The 22,728-nt window shown below is 40.9% G+C and overlaps 1 long non-coding RNA gene across 1 annotated transcript in view; it reads left to right on the top strand.

Moving 5' to 3' along the window:
• Nucleotides 1-22,728, top strand: part of LOC121089150 — a 118,425-nt gene that overhangs the window by 79,729 nt on the left and 15,968 nt on the right. The window contains exons 7-9 of the long non-coding RNA XR_005828141.1: nucleotides 12,190-12,300; nucleotides 13,617-13,756; nucleotides 15,099-20,764. This is a non-coding gene — a long non-coding RNA (uncharacterized LOC121089150). The remainder of the gene's footprint in view (nucleotides 1-12,189; nucleotides 12,301-13,616; nucleotides 13,757-15,098; nucleotides 20,765-22,728) is intronic.

Here is a 22,728-nt window from a genome sequence, read left to right as displayed (position 1 = left end):
GTTGACAATAATTTGGTCTGAAAAATATTTGGGAAAATCTGCGAAGTTGACTTGGAAGGAAGAGGGTTTTTCTTTTTTAAGCCTGCTGCCTTCCCTCATGGGACCTTTCATGTCAGGAAGCAAGACTACCATCTCTTCCTGTTCTATTTTGGGACTAGTGGCTGAATTCCTAGTTCGCCTCTTCTTTCTGACTCTTTATTGTTGACGCTTTTATGAAAAGGCTCTAAACAAAACAGGAGATGAGAGAAACTGTAGATCTTCAAATATCTGAAGTATTAAGGTTTTTTAAGTTCTATTTTAGGAAAGAGAAATTCTGAAATAAAAGCAAAAAAAATACAGTGGAAGAATGTACTATAATTACTTGCCCATTCTGTTTTGAATAGTTCATTTTACACCACATGGCCTAAGATCTCAAACTAAAACTCTGTCTTCTTTGCTTTTCATGAATTATCTTCATCCCTTCTCTCTACTTTAGACCTGAACTGCTGGATGTAGTGATGGCCAGAGATATATGTTGTTGTATATCATATCCTGTCACTATCATTATTAGTTTCATTGAAAAAAGGTCTTGTGACCTGCAAGCACCAGCCTAGTGATTTGTCTCTTTACCCAGCAATGACTCCTTATGAAACCAGTGCAGGAAAAGGTATGGGTACTAAATGTTTCTGTAGAGGCAGTTTTCACAGTTGTTCTGCTTCATGACTCCTTCCTCGCCCAGTCCGTATTAAGAATACAAATAAAAATGAAACCATTAATTCTTTGCAGTCAGAAAAGACAGGACAATAGACACCTGTCTTACTCACTGTCTGCAGCAAGACTGTTATTTTTAAGAGCTTCCCATGGAATTTTTAGAAATGGATTTGGCATTTGAGATTAGTCAAATTTGCTGATCAGTTCAGTCACTTAGTTGCCCACTGCCACTAGCTGCCGTTGCAGTACCTTTGCTGCCAAGATTACAGTAGCCTTCTCCTATGCCTTCCCCTCCTTTCCCCACGCTTGCAAGATCTCTTTGAGGATGGTCTTTTCCAGGGTTTCACAGTTGCACATGCGACTATAGCTGCAGCATGCAGGGCCAGGTGATGCCTGCACTTCTGGGCTAGTGCTGGTTGAGTTTGCTCTGGGCTCCCAAGTCTGATGAGGTGCTACGGGTGCAGACTGCTGTTGGACGCACAGCAGGCCTTCCTTCACAGCAGTGGACTGTTTTACAAACATGTACTGATTCAGGCAGCTGTAGCATGTGTCCCCAGGCTGGAAGCTGCTAGCAGAACTACTGGCTACATCCAAGTGGTACATGCAACAAAATGCAGCCTGCTGTCTTTATCCCGGAGAGGACGGGAAGCAGACATTTGGGCAGCTGTCAGACACCCAGATGCCTCCTCCTGCACTTGCCCGTTGGCCAGGGCAGAGTCAGGAACTGCTGCTGCAGAGGAAGATCACAACTCCCTTTCCAGGAGCCAGCCACCACCAGCAAGCAGCGCACATTTGCATGGTGTGGACTTGTCTTATGAAAATCGCCAAGCAGGAATGTGCCAAGTCACTGGAGGTGATCATACCATGTAAAAAATGCTGGGAATGGTAACAGGATTTGTCAAATGAGATATCTGGAGAAAGCGTTACGTTTCTGACTGGAATAGCTGGCATGAACAAAAGGATGGAGGTGAGCAGAGAGAAATAGCTCAAGGTCATACAGCATGTTAGTAGCAGAGCTGGGGTGAGCATCTGGCATTCTAATTATCAGGCCATATTCCTATCACCTAATCTGTAGGCTCATGGTTTAGGTTCAGTGGGCTTACGTCCGCTTTGGATACACTTTTCCTGGAAAATATTGTCTCTGCTTACCTCAAATTACATCACACCACAGGGTTTGCACTTGCTGTGGCCGCTCAGCATCTTGTCTCTGGTGTTAAAACTGGCAAAAGGGGCAGGTGATATCTCTTTTGTCAAGGCTGACTGATGGAAAAAGGCACAAAGCCAACACTGAATGCCAACTCTGATAGGAGGCTGACGTAAAAGGGGCTGAGGAACCATATAGGACTGCTGCCTTGGTTATATAACCTGGAATATTTTTTGTAAATGCTCAAACTGATGGGCATTGTGTTTTGGCATGTGTTTGTCAGTGCCCTTGTTTTATAGCCTTGCTGAAGACTCATTGTCAGGTGGCACTCAAGACAGTGCTTTTTATAGGTGCCAGTGTCCAATTCAGATACAGTTTGTGAAAGCAAAAGGTGTTTGGGGGAGGAGGGTTCTGACACACTGCCAAAGCATTTTGTAAAAGGTGTTTTAATGGTACTTCATACTCTTCAAAAGGGGAGGTGTGTGGGAGATGAATGAGGAACATTGACTCTTAGGGATGTTGAGTCACCAGATGATTCTGGTAGAAGGTGAACAGCATTTATAAGATGGAAGAACAGGAAAACAGGAATTTAAAGGGCATATACCCTGTGTCCAGGAGAGGCAGGATTTTGGCAGTGTCTGTCTAACCTGGTATTTTGAAGAATGATTTCTTGTCACAGCTTGACCCAGTTCTTACCTGGAGACTAAGTGTGTTATAAGTGAACCCAAATGTAGGTTATCTAATGCTTCATAGCACCTTTCTCCTTTGTGGGACTGGGACCTTGGGGCTGGCAATCGTCCCAGTGCAGTCTGTGCCCTAACCAGTGGGGTGCTTTCCCATGGGGCTAAACACGGTGGACAGAGCCACGTGCTGGTAACAGGCTCCATCAGCAGCCCCAGACTGGGGGAGTGATGACCCAGGTCAAGGATCCACCCAGGGTGTCCATCTGGGAACAAAAGGAGAGGGGGGCAGAGACAGGGTTGGAGACAGAGCTGCACTGTGGATCTGAAGTCCATGCAGGAGGAAGGGCTAGAAGCTGGCACTCCTATGGCATCGCTAGCGTGGGGATTGATGGCTCTGGACTGATCTGAAGCAGGGTCCTGGGCCACGGGCAGAGTGGCAGGAGAGGCCCCAGGTGATGCTCATCAACACCAGTAAGGCCTCTTGGTGCACTTAGGACCCTGGCACTTACAGAAAAAGGGGTGTGTTTGCTACAGGATGACTCACGTGCAGTGGCTGTCCAGTTTTACCAGAAGGAGGAAACAGAGGTAGTTTCAGCTGCAGGAAATGCAAAGAGTACTTTGTCTCTACTTATGACTTTGCAGTTAGGTAGATAAAAATAAACAATGCGTCCCTTATTCCTCTGTCATTAAAGCCTTTATTCAACGCAAGTATCTGGATGTCAGTGTAGCTGCTGTTTCTAGCTCTGGGGCCGAAGGATTTGCAGGCTCTGACTCCTTCCCACATTTTTGTGAGGACATGACAGTCCAGCCATCTCTGATTCCCAGTCTTCTGACTGGCATGTGTTCTGGGTAGTGGGGATTCAGGCTTCCAGTTGAGGTGTCTGGGGACAAGATGGCAGGCAGGCTGAAAAACAAGCATAGTTGAGGGATTTATTAACCACAGGCACTTTGCTCTTTACATGTACTAGGGAGCTATACATATCCTTGAAACAACACAGGTCCATAAAGTACCTTTTGTGGAAGTCTGTGGCAGAGACAAATATAGAATCTGTTTATTCTTGGAAGTGTTCAGCTGTGGAATGATCCTTTCTCTTCTGGAAGACATAAATCTACTTTACCACACACTTTACAATTTCTGCAGCAAAAGAAGCAAAGCTGAGGAGCCAACAGTCTTCCCTTGAAGATATCTCTGAGTAGGATCTTGTGTGCACTGAAAGAGGTACAAGGTCTTCGCAAACAAATGGTATGTATTCCTGCAATGAAAGGTTATATTGTAGAGCAAATATATTGTAGTGCAGAGGAGATGAAGACAAGGTAATGCAAGCAGCTGCACCATTTCCTATTTGTTTTCTGCAGCCTCAGATTTTTTTTTTGTCCGTGGCAGGTTTGTTGTGTGCCACTTCACAGGGCTCAACAGACAAACAGAAAATGCTTCACAGTATCAACCCTACTTTATTAGATTTTTAATTACCAAGAAGCGACTCCACCAACATGGCAATGATATTGATGCCCCATGTAAGCCATTTGAAAACTTTAAATTAATTGGATGTATTCCTATCATATCTGTGTGCACTCACTAGAGTGGACGGGGTTAGTTTGCCCATGTCATGTTTGTTACAGCAGGAGAATGGTGAGATGATTTCTCTGAAGGGGACAAGATCCTAGTGGGCTTTGATCCTTCTGCCTTGTGTAGAAAGCTTTTTCCTGTTGTCCCTAACCTTTTTTCCTCAGTTCCAAAACTCAATTCTTGAGATTCCTGTATCAGGCTACCCTCCTCCCCATCTCCTCTCCTCCCATCTATGTGAGAAAAAGCTCTTCTCTTACATCAGGTTATTCCCTGCTAAGCTTCAAACTTCTATCCCCAAATACGGGGATATAAAGGTTTCCAAAGGAAAAGTTTATCTGCATTTTTAAACACTAATAGATGTGAGAAAACCTGGCTTTTCTTTGGATTCATTCTTATACGTTATTGCACCATTGGGACTGATACTTTCTTAAAGCAGGTGTCCAGCTGGAAAATTTAAGCTACAAGGATGGAGATCTGGCAAAGTATTCAGAACTAAAAAAACACCATGGAATGGGAATTGTCAGACAATGCTAATTATAGGTGTGGCAGGCAGCTGTAACAAGCAACACGGCAATGTCTGCTGTCTCTCTCTGTTTTGCAATTTAATGCTCTTACACTCTGTTGCCTAATTTTAGAGCAAATGCATACTAGCAATTCACAACCAGGTAATGCTTGTAACCTTCTGGAACGGAGATTATCTTAAAATGGGGAGTAGAGGAAACACTTTTCCATGCGGTTGTGACGTTGTCTGTTCCTGACCTTTCTAATGACTGGAATTTAGGGAAAGCAATCATTAGAGGGAGGGGGAGGAAGGAAACCCAGTGGGAGAAGGTGGAGCAGGACAGAGTGCCAGAGTGTCAGAGCCAGCAGAATCAGTAGGTGCCCAGGCAAAAGTAGGACCAAAGTTTTACAGTGAGCGAGAAGCAGAGTCAGCGTGTGGATAAACCAGTATTGGGGAGTGTAAGCAGCACTAGAAAGGGAGGAGAATGCTAAAGATTACTTTGAAGAAGCAAAAATTACAAGAATGGGTAAGAGAATAAATAGGAACTATGATCTGAGCCCAATAAAAACCACAAACAAACATGCATGGTGGTTCAGTCCTTTTCAGAGAAGGTGCTAGCCCTGAAATTATAACAAGGAAGGTCAGCTCATTCAGATTTCATAATTTTGAATTCTAGTAAATGTTTTCTCTGAATAAAAGGCAGGTGGAGGAAATCAGTCCGCAAAGTATTGGACTGAAATCTATGCTCTTCATATAAAAAAAGAAAATTAATTTGCATTTTTGTAGCTTTTTTCAGTCCATTAGTATGTGAATCCTGCCCAGTGCTTTTACTCAGCTCATCTTACCTACCTCTACTTCCTGCATATAAAATCTGTGAGGAGGTTCCGCAGGGTTTTTGGTGAGAAGTCTTCAGACCTCAAAGATAGTTTCTGTAGCATCTCATAAATACCTAACTATGTAAGTCTTAGTATGTGGCAACAGCTAGTAATTTAACATGATTTCAGTGCTTTTAGTAGAATCCTGTAATCAGAGCAGTATTATCAGGTTGACCAACATGAACAATAAAGACAAGCATAGTTTTGTGTCAACTGACATTCACTTTCATGTCAACCCCACTTCCCGATACTGTAAAAATAGGTTGCATTATGTCTGAATGGAGTAAATAAATAGCATGACAAAAATTTGTGTGGATGTGTTGTGTGACAGTCACTCTCAAAACACTATTACAGTTCATCACAGCAGTAAGGTAAAGCAACAGCATAATTTGGAGTGGTTTGAGGAGAGGAGAGCAGAGGAGAGAGGAAGGGGGAAGGGTGGGGAGGGAAGGGAAAAGGAAAAGGAAGGGATGTAGTGTAATGACAGTTACATTCCCTTCAGAAGCTACATTGAATTTTGTAGATAATGTTTTGCATGGCAGAAACCCACTAAATCTCTCCTGAATATAAACCCCATAAGAGTTCCTTTTAAAATGTTCATATTCACAGCAGAACCAGAAAAGAAGTTAGGCAGGACCCTATGAGAACCCACCCGGGGAAACAGGCACTGGTGGCCTTTGACAGTCTTTAGCTCCCTCTCAAAAGTGATGGGGTTATGCTTATAAGTACAGAAAACATGCAGTTTAGAACAGAAGTTTGTTTCTCTCACTTCATTAGAAAAGGATATATTTAATCATAGTGCATAACTATGCATTATAACACAGTTTTTTGAAATATGTAAAAAAGGAATGTCTTTCAAATCTGAAAAAGTTCTGAACAATGGAAATCTTGGAGAGGAACAATATGCAATTGGCTTGGCAAGAGCCTGATTCTGGTCAGGGTGTAATTCTCCTGCTGTGAAGTTAAACCATGTTTAATGCCCTGCTTGCTCACAGTATTGTTTTTCAGTCCCAGGAAAATGATTTGAATCAACTTCTATGATTCTGGAAAAAAATCTGTTATTTAGATTGGCTGAGCAAATGGAGACATTTTTGAACTGGCTTCAATAACTTGCTGTAAGATAACAGCTTTCAACAGATAAAGCTGAGTAATTTAGTCAGTCATGACTGAAATCAGAACTATATAGCTGAAACATTTTAACATTCTCCCACATTTGAAACTACCATAAGACAGTAAATGGTTCTGCGTCTTCTGGAAAAAATAATGGCTGAATACCTGTAAAATCCATTATGTAATAATAGAAGTGCAGCTAGCATTACATTAGCAAATTTGGAGAGCTGGCTTTGCCAGTCCTTTCTGGATTTTCTTGGGAACTTTTCATCTCAGGCATCTCGGGTATCTCCAGCTGTAAACTTTACTGATGATTTTGCTCCCACGGTATGTTGTAGCTTTCATCTCAGAGGATTCAGAAAAAATAATTAAGTGCCATTTTGAAGAGATGGGCCTTCTGTTCCTAAAATGTTTGATTTTTGCAGAGTTTTGGACAGATTGTCTACTATGTTTAGGGAGTTCTGACCTTTTTTCACACTTCAGACTCTTACATAAGGAGCCTGCATTGCTTCCCTCACAGCTGAAGATGTATCATGTATCATTTCTCTGAAAGCAAAGCTAATGCCTTTTCTGTGGAGTGTGCTTCTGATCTAACAAAGAACAAAGGTGTTTGATGGCACACTTACCACTTCATCTTTAATTTCTTGGAGTAAGGAAAGTATCTTTGGTGGTGATTTTATGAAATAGCTGAAATAGCATTTCCTAAATGCTTATGAAAATTTCATTTAAGAACATGCAGTTCTGAATAACATGTTGCTATAATAAATCTAGGTGATTTCCAGAATCAATGAGCCTGTGTTCCTCGTGGTTCCTATTGGTACAGTCTTATTGCTGCTCCAGACATTAAACCTGTTGTCTCATTGCTTCTGATAGTTGCTTATCCATACGTTGCAGGCATAGAAGTTGTGATTTCTGTTATCCCATTTCAGGTAACTGGATTTGTGAATTTGTTTTGGTCTCTTTTTTTCTAGTAATCATGAAACTTTAGAATTATTTAATTGCTTGTAAATCAAATAAAAACTCACTGTGTTTTAGATACTTAAAAATTCATCATCCAGATCTAAACTGGCCTTCCTGGGCTTTTTTTGCAGTCAAAAGAGAGAGAGTTTGATCTCCAAGGAGTAATAAATCTGATGGTAGTCACAAGCTAGGGCAAGATGACTTGTCTTGAAGAGGTATTCAGTATATTCACTGACTATAAAGTCGGGAATGACCACCCTACACTTTGACATCTGAGTTTCAAAGTCCTGGATTTGAAAAGATGAATTCTAACCTTCCTGTCACAAATACGTTTTTGGGTTTTTTTGTGGTGATGCAAGTATTTTGGAGCTTCTTGTATTTGTTATTTTTCAGTGAGAAAAATATAGATTGCTTGGAAGTTCCAAGTCTTCGTTGAATTCAATACATATATGGCAACTGTGTATCTGTATAACAGAAGTACTCCATCATTCTCTTTGGACTAACCAAAACATGAAAAAAAATCATTCAACTAGGTTGAAAAGAGAGATCATATTCCACAAAGTTATGTGCTAAAAAAATATTAAGTTATGATGGATAAAGTATCTCAGAAATGTGAATAAAATGAGGTATTTGGTTTCTGGAGCAGGCAATGGAACAGAGAGTATGGTATGACAAACAACAGTTGATCTATTTGCTGCTGGGAATGTAGGATTCTGGTTTTAAGACTTTAAAAATGCAACTTTTGATTGTGTTTCGAGCTGTGCTTACCTTTGAACAGCCTAGGATTAGAGAGCTGAAACACCTGTAGGCCTCTGAGGCAAACAGCTAGCTCACATGCTGGTCATTGCAGCTTTTGTGGAGTGGTCTGGAGTTGGCAGTGAAGAGAGGACAGTCCATACCACACTTCTTATTGCACTGGAAACAATCTGCTTTTCTGTTTAATAACCATAGACCATCAGTTCCTCTTTCCTCCAGGTCCCTAAGAAGTGAAATAAAAATCAAGGGGCAGCTGGAGGCCCACTGGCCTTGAGAAAGCTGGAAGTGCAAAAGGGCTGTTCGTTCTCTGGTCAGTTTGTGCCTGTGTGGAGATTGCTCACTGAACTGGGATAATGGAAAAAGAGAAATGCTAGCGAGGAATCTGCCCAAAAGGAGAGGTGGGATCTGGATCTGCCCCAGATGGCAGGGTTCAGAGGTGGTCATGCTAGGGCAGGAACGGGAATGAGAAACCTCTGTGAGAGGAGGAGGAAAAAAGGGCTCCTGGTGGAAAAAAAACAGCAGGAGAGTAATAAGAGACCTTCATGTAGGAACACAAGATACTTCTTCAAAAAATACAAAGTCCCATCACAGCCAGAGAAGAAAGGAGCCAGACCTTCCTGCAGAGGAATTCCTCAACTTAGAGGTAGTTAACATTACTTGATTGTTCTTCGTGGGGAAAGAGAAGGACTTGAAACTGCTGAGAGCACTACAGCAGTGTACGCTGAAAAAGTGGGTGTGCATAGACTGTGGCCAGAGGTGTGATGAGGATCCAGGTAGCCATACCTGGGGGAGCTGCGCTCCAGCTACCCTGTGTACAGTCACAGCAATGCAGCTGTGGCAGGGTCTTCGCTGCTGGCTGGGAGGGCCAGCCTACTCCACGAACATGGGTGGGCTGCAGTGATACCTGAGGGAGCCTCTGCCTTGAGACTCTCACCGTTGTAGGAGGGTCAACCCTGATCGCATCCGCTTACTGCAGTGGAGAGATAAGTAACTTCCTAGGGGACCAGCCCAGATATAACAACCAGCCCACCTATAATAGGTAAACAGTGGAGTCTAGCTATTAGCTTATTAGTTCTTAACTACGTCAACTTTTCCTCTGAGCTGGTAAGGACAGCTGTCTACACCCCTTGTCTTTACAGACTTTGATAAAAAGGTAAAAGGCACTGTGATAAGGTAAAGTGCTTGTAGAAAAGACTGAAGGATCCCAACAAAAAATGTAGTAATGTGGAGAAAGTGAGGAGGAGCTGGATCTAGGGAGCTGTCGCAGTGAAGGATTGTGGGGTGGGGTTTTTTTTCCTTCATTTTTTTGTTACATGCAGTAGAAATTTTAATATGTGCAAGCTACATCTGTTGACTGAGTTGTTGTAGGTCATGTAAATTCTTTCTTTCAAATAATAAATTATTCAAGATCAGGATTTGGAAAATCCTGGGTATGGTATTTGCCTCTTTCTGCAGTGGCAGAGGCTGGCTACGGGCACTTTAAAATATCACAGAAATTTTTTGCTCTGCACATTTTTTTCAGAGCAGTGTACTTTTAACTGGCCCAAATCCCAGTGAGATGCATTTGTACTTAAACAGGAATGCTTATACCACCGTTCCTTTTTTTGGTCTGAGAAGAAAAATAAACTTTCCCTGTATGAAGTTCATTGACATGGGGTCCATCTTCTCAAATTCACGCACATATAAATTTTCATGTGTCCTGGGCTTCCTTTTAGTCAGTGGGAGAAATACAGTACACATATGTTGAATATCTAAGAGAAATCACCTTGGAGGTGTCAGTCCCTCTCCATTGACTGTACAGGGTGCTTAACACAAATGAGATTCAGACATACAACTTTCAAATGTCTGCATCAGAATGAGATCGATCTGACCATATGTGTCTGCACTGGAACTTGAATCATTGCAGCCACACTGATGCAAATCATGAATTCAACCAGCAGAGTTGTATGGGTATGACTTTTCTCCCCCAAATGTAAACCAAAGCTTACATGTAAGGCACATGAGAGAGCTTTTGTACACTGTAGGTAGGGACTTTGCTACACTGTAAGAACAGCAGGCTGAATACTTACAGGTGAGTTTGCTAACTATGTGGTAGAAATATTACTGTGATAAGTATCTGGTCGCTTTTTAGTGCACATCCAAAACACAACAGCTGATAACATGTTTTGAGCTAGTGGTATAGAATTAGAAGCTGCTGCTGCTAGTTAAGCTTGCCAAACATGTTCCTTTATAAAAGCAGCAGTGCATTTCATTCCAGTGAAAGTACAGTGGATTCTTGATTTGAGTGAAAATAATTCTGATTTTTAAGGAATGCAGAATAGTGAATTTGGACAAAAAACGTGGGCTTTGCAAAGAGAATGTCTCTCCACCACCTCAAATAATTAAAAGTTGGTTTACAAGACCAGAAGAACAGTGTTCATCATGGATTGGCTTTTGGTGGCTTTGGGAAAAGCCCAGGCATGGTTTTGGGGAGGTATGTCCATTGCTTGTGTTTGGGAGGGGCTTTCTCACAGAAATCTGTAGTGCACTCAGGCTTTGGAGGTGGCCTTCACTTGGTGGAAAAAGAACAAGTGTGGATCTCATGGATTTTGTCCACAGTGCTGGTAGTTCAGAGAGCAGTGGAGAGCTGTGTGTTGAGGCAGGTATACACAGCAGCTTTCACCTACAGAGCCAGGTGCTTGCTGGGAGGAAGAATCTTTCACACTGTGTGCAGAATGTACTGTACTGTTCCGAGCTGCTGCTAGGCTAAAGGCCCCAGAGTCCCTGTACTTCATGGAAGATGATCTAAGTGAATGAATGGGCCCTTCACCTTTGATGGTAATAATTAGGAATACTGTTTGAGGGACATATCAAAACATGCTCTCAGAATCATTTCTTTATCAGTAATCTAAAATTTTAAAATGAGCTCTTCAGTTTGGTGAAAACTGAAGTGTAGTTTTAACTCTGAAGTGAATGACTTTATCCCCAAATTAGCAGTATTGACATCCTTGTACCAGTATATCAACCCTTTACATACTCTTGCTCATAGTCCAGTTTATACAATGGTTACTTGCACGGCTCAATTATGAACATTATTTGTGCCTGCAGCCAGTTACTAAAACCTTAGCACATGGTTGGGTTACAGGGGCTTGAAAAGATGCCCCTGAGCTAGTAAAGCTCAGATCTTTACTAACTGTTGGTACTCGTCCAGGTGTGCAAACTTAGCCCACTGCAGTGGTAAGGTTGTGTGACTTAGCTTAAGCCTCCATGAAGGATATTTAAGTGAGACACGTTACCTCATATTTGGGGTAGTCCGAGAGCATGCCCATGGATAGCTGGCATAGTTTAATCTGACAGGCAATAACCTGTTAAGGTGCCATAATTTGATCATGTGATTGAGACCAAAATGCCTGGCCTAGGTTGACACCCAGTAGCCTTTGAGATAGGGTCAGCATACTCTTGCTTGAAATAGCACAGAAGATCCCTTCCCGTGTGCATGTACAGTTTTTCTGTTACTCTTCATTTCTGGGTGTGTGTATGTGGTCATCAGAGCACGCACTGCCCTGTGCATGTCCATGTGACGGCATCCTAAGGGAGCTCTGTTCTCTGCCTGGACAACATGCAGAGTTTCCCAGGGAACACTGGTACATATCAGGTAGGCAGGAGGGAGTCCTGGCTGTGGGTGAGGTAGTAGAAAGTTGGCATGAGGACAAAAAATTAATTATGTTGTTGCCTGTAACTGTGTAGAGTGATTGTTCCTTTGAACATGTGCAAAATCATGGATTAGGACCATTATGAAGGATGAATCTTGTTATTGAATTTCTTTTAAGGTTTCTTGAAAGGTATAAAAGGTCCACCTGCTGGACCCCATTGCAATGCCCTCCCACTCTGCCTGGCTACATTTTCTTCTTGTTTGGGTTTAGGGAGGAAAAAGGATGAGAAAGCGATCTGTACACTTTTCTTTCCTTGCAAGCTGGAATCCAACAAGTGGGCCTGCATCTTGATACAACCCAGGTCAAGACAAGACATGCCAGGTATGCATACACCTGAAATTTGCAAAACAGTACTCATTCCCACGGTATAGACACAGCTTGAGAGAATTCTCCGAGCAGATTGTTGAGGTAGCACAAGGGCCAGAAGTAGCATATGTGTCTGGACTGAATAGGACCAATCAAGGGCTGGGGAAATAAAAATTATTTTACAGTGTTAGTAATAGGAGGAACTTGTTCAGTTCCTTTTATCCACTTAGATCAAGCTGTCTGGAAGTGTTTCTTGTCTTTTGTTGCATCACATGAGGAAAAAGATAAAAAGAAGAATGCTGTGCTCAACTCTTGATCACTGGGTTTATATTAAACTCACTAGGATCTGATGCAGAATTCTTCTGGTTTTTTTTTTTTTTTAAGGTATACAGACCCTGAAATATAGCGGAAGCTATGCTTCTAAATTCTCAACAAGAGGCTGGGCTTATTTATGCCTTTTCCAAGGTGTTGTGCACATATACAAGTTTACTGGCAATTATCATTATTAGGTTTTTAATGAATGCTTAGTTCTTACTTGTCAAGAACAGAAAGACTTAAATATCTTTACAGGAATGTTTAACATGCAGTTTCAATGTTTTGAATGTTTGCTTAGCAGGCTGAGAGCTGCACCATAACTTTCTAATAGTCTTCATAGTGTAAATGTTATATAGAGTTTCTGTTGGGGAGGCTGAAATTTAAATGCTGCTGATATAGCTTTACATGGAGCAAACTAAGAATTAGGACAATCTGAAATATGTCCTGGTGTTGCATTAAAATAGAAATACGGAGTGCTACCACACCTAGATTTGTGTGGGGTACCACAGAAGCCTGTTGTGTAGTATCCATGGAGTAAGATTGTTACCTTGCAAGGCAGAAGACAATTAAATAAACCTCACATCAACACATGTTAACTATTTCCTGATAGGAAACACTGGATACTGTTTTTCATAGCGACACTTTATGAAGCAAATGTTATGATAGTTGTCAAGTGCTGTGATACTTCTTCTTATTTGGTAAACTTTGTACATGTGGATGAGATATTAATTTTCCATGGATATGTTTATATGAACTGCAGCCAGTGCCTCTACCTAGAAAACTATGTCAGTGTAATGTAACATTGTGTAAGGTTTGTTTCAGTTCTTACATGCTGCATCTCACAGGGGTGAATGTCTTCTAAAGTGCATTGCGTTACGGGATAGTCTATAGTCTCTTTCCCATTCTTTCCAAAGGTGACTTTGTGCTTTTTTTAATTATTATTTTCAGTGTCTTTTAAAATAGTTATTGCATTATCTGTACATGGTTCTGTATGTATTTATGTGACTCACATTCAGGGGAGAAGACAGTGAGCTTTTTGCTGGGGATAATTCCAGTGGAAACCCATCCAAAAGTCTGAAACTGGCCTGAGAAAGCTCTTTTTTCTGCAAAGCTTTTCTTTGGAGATGGATAATCCTACTGCCCCTGCACAATGAAGGTGCTGTCTATTTTTCCTCACCCTGTCTCTCTCTGTAGGTGACCTTTCAAATAAGTGTCCAGGGTCCCAAACTTGTGAATCCCTTAGGAACATAGATGCAACAGTGAATGTAACACTGCAGCTTAAATACGGGTCTTAGACCTGCACCCATTCAGGAGTGGTTCTCACGGCAGCTGTATCTTGTCCTTGCACAGTTTTAGTGCTGATTTGCTATAACATATAGTGGTGAGGCAGGTGGCAGGACCCAGGTTAGAGTGCCCCCAGGGGAACCCCACACTGGAAGCAGTGTTGCTGTGGGACATTCCTCCCCCACCTTTCATTCTTTCCAGCTTTTTCAGGCTGGAGTCTTAACACTGGGTCTTCAAACCGGGGTGTTAAAGCTGAAGTGGCTGATAGGTATCATGCAAGTGATTTATTAGAGTAGTGCAAGCCCTTTCGACCAAGTATTACCAAGTGTAGTTTTTTGCCTTTGGGATTTTCCCTCAGTTGGATATTGCTTTTGAACTGAAATGATCTGTGTGTCTCTTAGGACCTGAGCTGTTGGGAAAACATTTTGATCAAATCCCAACATAGTTTTTCGAAGTGTGTTTCTTTTGCCTTTTGCTAGCTACTTCCTGATGCTGTTTATCCAAAACACCACCTGCTGTCAAGGGCAATGCTGGTCATTTGAAACATCTCCATATCTATGAAGCAGCTGTACCTAATTAGGCTTAATTTCTGCAATGAATTTCCAAGTGTATGTAATTTTAAACCCACTCTTCTTCTCTGCCCTCCTACCACCACCACCGCTCATCTCATTTCGTCTGCAAGCAGTGATGGAATTAGGTTGCCAAGAACCTGTAAAGTTTGCTTTCTCTAAACCAAATTTAACACAATATATATATGGCTTATGCAAGAAGGAGGATGTTTTTTCTGTTTTTCTGCCATATCATATAACCCTGGAATCTGTTCTCTTCGTGAATGGCAACATTAACTATTAATTTCTTCTTCTGCAAATAAACTTAAAAGGTTTAAAAAAAAAAAAAAAGGGAAATCAAGACTAAGTTTAGGAGGTGTAAAATAGAAAGATACAATTCTTTAATAAATATTTTAAAAATCCTGGAGAATCTGGATTTGGGACTGATATGCAAGAAAACACATAAGATTTACATGTAGTGTGGATGCCCAAGAAGTCTGAATCAAAGTGAAACTGAGAATACAGTTTTGTGTTATAGCGGTCTGTGCTATATTTGGATCAAGCAAAGAGGGAAGGAAAGAGAATGTGATTTATTTGAAAGTACAAGTGGACTCAACATCATAATAATCCCTGCAGTAATTCTTTTTCTTTGTTTTTTTTGTTCAGGAGATTCTCAAGTAATGTGGAATAATGAGAGAGTGTCAATAATGGATTTGAATGTGAGCTGCCAGCAACCTGGATGAATGGTGTGACTGTCACATCCAGTGAATGTTTTGGAGCTTTCCTAACAAAGTTTTGATTTTCTGCCAGTGCAGACTGATTTTATTTTGATTTTTTTTTGAGACATTGGAAAATTTTTAGCCTCTAAGCTCTCACAGCAACTGAAAGGATCTGTGAAGACTAACGTAACTATTTGTCCCAAACTACCTACGTTGCTCTTTTTTTTTTTTTTTTTGAAAGTATCCATTAATATTTAAGTTTTAGAAAGCCTTGAAGTAATTGTTACAGCTGTATTTGATCAATGGATTGCATGGACTGCTCACCACCTGTAAGTGATGAGATCTTTTCAGTACAGACAGCTCAATCTCTGTAAGGTTAACAGTTTGACCCTTCAATGAATCCTGATACTGACTTAAAAAATATGAGACTGAGAAATTTAGGGGACAGCATTTTTAGGTTGTATTTTATAAGTCGTATTGTTACTGTCTTCTGATCAAATACCCATCTTTATAAACTGTTTTTTCCCCTTTCATCCTGTTCCATGTTCCTATATCTCTTGTCAACCAATTTTGTGAAACTGCTTTTTGCAGAATTATGTTAGAACAGAGTTTTGGGTCTTGGAATGTTTCTGAACAACTCATAATGGAGAGATTTAGTATTTAATTCAATGAGACTGTTTCAAGAAGGTTTTTACACTATTTGAACAACTCCAAGACTTTCTTACCTGGCTCCCTTGCAACAAAAGCACTTGATTTTTAGTATTTTCTGGGGTTACCATTGGATATTACATCTGGTGTCAAAGTCTGTGACACTTGCTTAAGTCTTTGAAAATCTCTGAACCTTACTTAAATAAACACTTAACAAAAATGTACATTGCATGCTTGGTAGTGGAGAGATGCCACAGTTATATGACAGCAACCCTATGAAAAGGGACTCACTATGCATTCCCAAGGGATGCATATTACTAGAATAAAATACAAGAAAAACAAGAACATATTAAGAATAGTGGTCTGTGTACTTCAAAGGCAGCAAGGTATGCCAAGAAAAACATTATAGTCATGCTTCCAGCTTAAAATATTTGAGAAACATTTTAAAAAGCTTTCTACTTCAGTTTCAGTTTGGTGCCAGTGTGGTTTTTCAGGCTTACAAGACTTTTTTTTTTTTATTGAATGTAGATGCAATATAGAAAATACAGAGTTAAGAAAAAGCATTCCTAATATTGGAAGCCATTTGTTATCCAGTTGGAAAAGACATGAAAAAAGAGGATGTCCTGGAAAAGAAAGTAGAATGTCCTAGAAAATAGCTTAAAAACCCAGGGCATCTACATTGGTTGAATTTATATGCAATAACAGATAATGTATTTATCAAACTGGTATTGGTTGAAAACCTAAAGAAGAAATTAGTCTTCCTTGCAATAACAATAGCTAAATGGTAAGCTGGTGATGAAAAATAGCTAAATGGTAAGCTGGTGATGAAAACCCTTCTTTTAGTTACCTGAGATTAGGCAAAACAGTCTTAGCTGCAGTGGAACATACACTGTCTCTTTAAGAACATTACACAGCAGCTTCTGCTGGCTACATACCATATAGAATCTGTTCTGCTGAATATTGTTCTATGGAGCAATTATTAGCAGAATAAGAATGGCACAGAGTTGGAAAAAGCAGATAAAAATAAATGTTTTTTCAGATCACTTTGTTATGGAAAATCAGTGAAAACTGCATGAATAGTAAGGGAATGGATGTTTTAGGTGACATCTGGCAAAAGGTGACATCCAGAAAACATAGCTGCTTTGGACAGAAATGAACTACAAACAGCCAAACTCAGCAGTGCTCAGAAAGGAATACAAAGGCTTGTGTTTCTGGTCAGTCCTGTGTTGCCCTCTGTGCCTGCTCTAAAGAGCATGGCAACCCTTAGTGTCTCTACATGGTTGCCTGCTTAGGCCATTACCTGAGCATCTGCTTTGCTTTGCTGAATTTTGATATTGCCACCAACAAGGGGGAGTACAGAACCCTAGAAAGTGAATCTGTGTAAGTTAAAAGAGTGACCGGAGCCAGCTGTAAAGCAGGAGGGGAAGGAGGGATGCTGTATTGTTATTGCTCCTGTGCAATGTGCTGTCCACCCTGGCCCGCTTGACCTCTCCAGTTTTCTTCTCCTTCCCCTTTGGTTGCGTTTATCTCGTGGCAGCACATTTTGTTTCTTTAGCTGTCTGTGTGTGGTAGTTTAAGTTACAAAACTGGAAACTATTCTATGTACTTGGTTCTGTATACTTTCAAAGATTAGAGGAACGTGCTTCTGCGTTTTAGATAGTGACATTTGTGATGTGCTGGAAGCCATGGGTTAGAGCTGTGTGTTCCACCCCAGCAGAGCAGGAAGCCTAGGGCACTCCAGACCAGCCAGCTTCAACAGAATAAAACTAGCTTGTCCTAATTCCACCATGGTTTTTCAATGTGCTAGATAAAATAAATCAAACCAAAGCTTTGGAAGGGGATAGAAAATGGAAATTCTGTAAGAAGTTCTATAACCAAACTAAAACTTTATGAAAAGAATGAGTTAAACACATTTCTGTAAGTTATTTAGCTCTTTTAAAAATCATGGTTTGTCTTCCTTTCTCTGGAGAGTGTCTGAAGTTTCTTAAGCAGCCTGATGAGAGCCAGTGAAAGCCTAAGATCCTGTAGACTGCTATGTCAGGAAAAAAGTAACTACCCTTGAAAGATTTATTTCATCCTGCCCTTAATATTGTAGGCTGTTTTCTGCACTGGGTATTTGTAAGTTGCAATGATCTTGAGAAAACCAAACCATCCCAAAGAAAAGCAGCTGAGTTCATTTCTAAACTTTTTTCTTTAGAAATAATGAGTGAATAATATCAAGATTGTCAGATTAATGTGATATCAGGTAGGGGAGGGAAGGCACATTTTCCTAGCATTAAATACTTATTGTAGGCATTCATGATGTCTTAGCCAGCCCAGCTGTTGTGTCCTGTGGCCTGTCACCACATCAGCCAGCCAGGCTGCCTAGGCTTCCTCTGTAGGTAGCAGGGAGCAAGGCTCCTGGACAAGGCAACTGAAAACACCTGAGTTAAGAGAGACCTCATCCCTCTCTGCTGGATATCATGAGAATTGCTTGCTTGGAAGGTGCCTAAAATTGGATGATGCCAATTACCCTGCCTTGTATTTTTAAACAACTAATAAATTGCCTCAAGTCTTCTATGAAATATCATGGCGACACTATCTGTTGGGTTTATTTCCCAGGAGTATATTTTTATTTCTTTCATTCTCCTAAATTGTCTTTACCTAGATTTCATGTCCCATTCCTTGCACCATTATGTTATGATAATCAGAACAACACTTCATGATTTTGCCTTATCATAGGCAAATCAAAACTGATGTACAGTGGGAAATAGTGCTTACTAAATTTAAACATCAAGGCAAAGTGTTATTTACATGCAAGACAGCTTTATTGTTATTATCATTTATTTATTGTACTTCTAGTGTACTGGGAGCTTTGCAGAACGTATTGCTAGGTGTGCTCTCTGCCCTTTGAATACTGATATTTTGGAATTCTCCTGAGAATGAAAGGCTGGTTGATCTACTCTTGAAGCTTCAGAGATGTTATTCTTATTTATCTTTTTAAAATGAGAAAACAAAGTGTAATTGCCATTCTTTCTGAGCATCTGGAGAAATGTGTATAGCAGACATAAGCAGTTGCAATTCCTTTCCTCTGTTAATCACCTTGCGTAGGAATATTTACAGGTTTTATGATCTGACTGCCTTCTTCACGCGATGTAATCCACCACCACAGCTGGGGATAAATACTGCAGGGAAGGCACCGTGAAAGGTAAAATATACATTATTCTTCAAGGTGGTTCATTTATCTGTTTAATAAACCTGGTTCACAGCTTCCAACAGCTATATCCAAGCCATTAATAATGTAATTTATGTCAGCCCATAGGGGCCTGGCAGCAAAGCAATTAGGACACCTGACCACAGAGCCAGAGTCATGAGTGCGGGCTGTGCTCCATATGCGTGGTGACAGTGATTCCCAAGGGATCCTGCCCTAGATGAAGGCTTAGTCACTCAGGTTGGCAAGTGGAAGGTGGGCAGGGGTGATGTCAACAGGCTTATGCCAGTTCTTGCTGTTTTCTGCAGAAGTGGGCATGCTTCCAACTGTATTTACCGAGGTCTCATCCCAAGACTCAGGAGGATGGGGGATGTGTTGTAGATGCATATCACTGCCCTCTTATGGACAGAGTCAGCTGTGATCGGGAATATATTCTCAGTCCCCCACAGCAAGAAGGTGCATGGTAAACTTCAGATTTAGAAAGCTTTTGTGCATCAAATAATGACAGCCTTACCTTCCACAGCAGGAAGACGTAGGGGCAATATGTGCTGTTGCTTTGCCATTCTGGAAGGGGGATGAGCACACCAAATCACACAATCTCTGTACATTTATTATAACAAAGCAGTTATGATTTGACAGAACACTAGTCCAAAGCGAACAACAATTCTTAACATGCCCCAGGATATTCTGTTGGGACCCACTGGATGCAAGGCCATCCAGTCAACAAATAAGTTTTTACGATGTTCTGCTCACAGACCCAAAGTTTTGTCTTGCTGAAGATGGCTGCCTGGTACCCCCTTATTCAAACACACAGACTGTCCTTGAAGCATGTTATGAAAGCAAAAGAGATTAGGAAAATGGTATTATTTGCAAGCAAACTGAATAACAGTATCAAATCTGGTGGGGTAGCACTGTGCAGTCAGTTGAAACCAAGATTTAGTAACTTCTATGTTAAGGGAGAGTGTATTCTTAGGAGGCAGTAAAGGCACTTCCCTGCCTATATTTTTTTCAGCTGCTACTGTTTCAATCCCTTTCTTAAAAAAAGTAATACCAAGCTCTAGTTTGTGACCTCTTTGCCAACCTCTTGGAGTCTCTTGGAGCTCTGGTGTCTGTGCTGAATCAGGCCTTGATCACCAGTCCCTGCGGTGAACAGCTGTTATTTTTCTCTGTACCTGTGCACTGCTACCTAAGGTGCCATCAGTCAGGGGCAGTTACGTGCTGTATCCCCCAGTCTAGTGAATTACTGATGTTAAGAAGGGGAGATCCTGCTTCCCTCTCCGGCTCTGTTTTCCCTTCTATAGGTGCATAGTTCAGTTCTGGCTGTCCTCTCCTCTGTCTCTAGGACTTACCTAACTGTACAGTGAGCTGGCTCAACTTGGCAGCACTAAAATAACCCCCAAACGAAACCAAAATATTGCTTTTTGCTGCTTAGTAATTTGAATTGACTTTATTGTACAGGCAGAGCATCAGAAATTACACAAGAGAGGAGCTGGGGCTGTGTGGTTGCGTAGGATACAGGCAAGGAAGAGGGAGGAGCAGGACCATCGCATCCTAAGGCATCCAGCTGTAAAATCGCCTCTGCTACACATCTGGTTAAACCCATAGCATCTCAGGACCTCTCTCTCTCTCTCTCTCCAGACTTCCTTATGCTATGCCCATGGAGTAACAGTGCTATTGCCATTTTATGGGGGCACAGAGGCAATCAGTGGGTCTCCTGGTGTTACAGATTGCCTGAGGCATGGCAAGGATTTGGAGTCAGGTGTCACAAACTGGAGGTGAGTGTCTGAACCACTGGCCATTCCTCCTTACCAGAAGGTGCAACTAACCTTTCGTCCCCCCTCTTTATTCCTGCTCTTATATGGTAACTGTACTTCTGCTTGTGAGTGTACAGGGTTATTTTAATGCTGCACTCCAAAGGCACAGGTTTGGTATCCTTCTTCTGTCCTTTTGTCTATGAACTATTGCAAACAATCTGCTAGCTAGGGAGTAAAATGGAAGTTGCTTTCCATTTGTTGCTGCCCTGCTGTAGTCTGACTAATTAGCTGACAGAATCTTCTGATTTCTAAGCTAAATGTGCTAGCACTTGGATTTCAAAGTACAAAACCATGTTCAACATATTCATATCCAGTGCTTCTAATTGGAGTTTTTATTAATTTTTTCTTTGTAGTCAGGATTGGTAACATAAAATATATTATGCCTTTTGAAAGCCTCAAGCTAATACTCACCAAAGATTGGCTTGTCTCTACATAATCATCATGTGACACTTAAAAGTCACTTTGCAAACTGCACATGGCATTCAGGGACATGTTTAAAAGCAGTGTAATCAGCTTTCAGTCTGGTCTTTTGCTTTGCATGCGTTTAGAGTAAGTAAGGCAGAAATAGTCTACTAGCAGGTCTTGCTGAGATCTCTTTAACTACCTATTTGTAAAATCTTATAGTAGCATGGTAAAAAGGCAGAAAACAGCTCATATAGCATCGTAACGCACTGGAGCTGAAAGCTTCTGAATGATGATATTAATTGCATTTCATATTAGTCCCAAATAATTTTTTTATTGGCTGTATTTCGCTCATTAAGTGTAACTTCTTCCCCTTGTGGAGTTTGTGCAGACACACTGTGCTTTCCTTGTTCGTATTCTATGAGTATGTTTGCAGTATGGGATATTTGATATCCACAATACAAGCTGTGCTATTTAGCTGTGATTAGCTACTTAAGTCATTTGTTATTATTTCCATTACCTAATTGGGGGAGAAGAATTTATAATTAGCAGGGTGAGTTTGACTTTCTGAATAAGGCAGTAATTTGCAGGATGGGATTTAGCAGGGAAGTAAAATTAGGACATTTTCCCCTTTTCTTAATTAAACAGGTCTTGTCCATAGAATCAATCCTAGAAAATTAAGTTACTTTTAATACTTTAGGAAGGGAATGTATTAATTTTAAATACCTTATTCTATCTAAAAAGGATCACAACTGTGTTCTTTAACTGTGAGAAATACTGTCGGTACAGAGTTTATGTCAGTCTGTATACAACGTGTATTGTGTCTTATGTACTTAGATATCTTTGATCTGTGGGCTGTGGCTCTCCTAGTCACCCTTCAGTTTGAACCTGTGATCAGTGATATAGCTGTAGGCAGAGGCTAAAGGTTTGGTACAGGGTTCTGGTTAAAGCCACTCCTTGCTGTTAAGGCAGCTTTTCTGTACCACTTATGTGGTACGTGTGATGAAATTAATTAGGGATTTTGACAGTTAGGAGCCAGGACCTTATTCCTACTTCCACATTTGGCAGGATTGAAGGTTTTTATAGGGATACATTTGATGTTAAAGTCAGGGTAATGATGAGAGTCAGGACTAGTTGGAGGCCTCAGCTTCTGCTGAATCTATATGGGAATATTATACTCTGGTTAGGAGTCTTATCCTTAAATCTGGGTAGATCAGTGTAAATCATGCAGCTTTAAAAATAAGCTCAAGCTTCAGTATTGAGTTGATTTTTAGTAAACATAGTCTCTGGCAACTCAAGATTTAGTTCAATCTGTATTTGGCTTTCAAATTGCATTTTGAACTCCAGCCAATAGAAAGGAGACTGAGATGGAGCTCAGAAGTGGCAGGAAAGGTCAGTGATGAGCATGAGGGTTCAAGTAGTGCTTGCAGGGCAGTCTTGATCCCCGATGGGTTTATGCAGAAACGGCAAGTTAGATGTTGGCATGAATTATCTTCAGGGGGTGCTTGTTACTCTTCATGGAC

This window comes from Falco naumanni, chromosome 5 (genome assembly GCF_017639655.2).
Source record: "Falco naumanni isolate bFalNau1 chromosome 5, bFalNau1.pat, whole genome shotgun sequence".
In the NCBI taxonomy this organism is placed as follows: domain Eukaryota; kingdom Metazoa; phylum Chordata; class Aves; order Falconiformes; family Falconidae; genus Falco; species Falco naumanni.
Note: the sequence above shows the minus strand (reverse complement) of the source record. Positions and strands in the feature narration are given on the sequence as shown.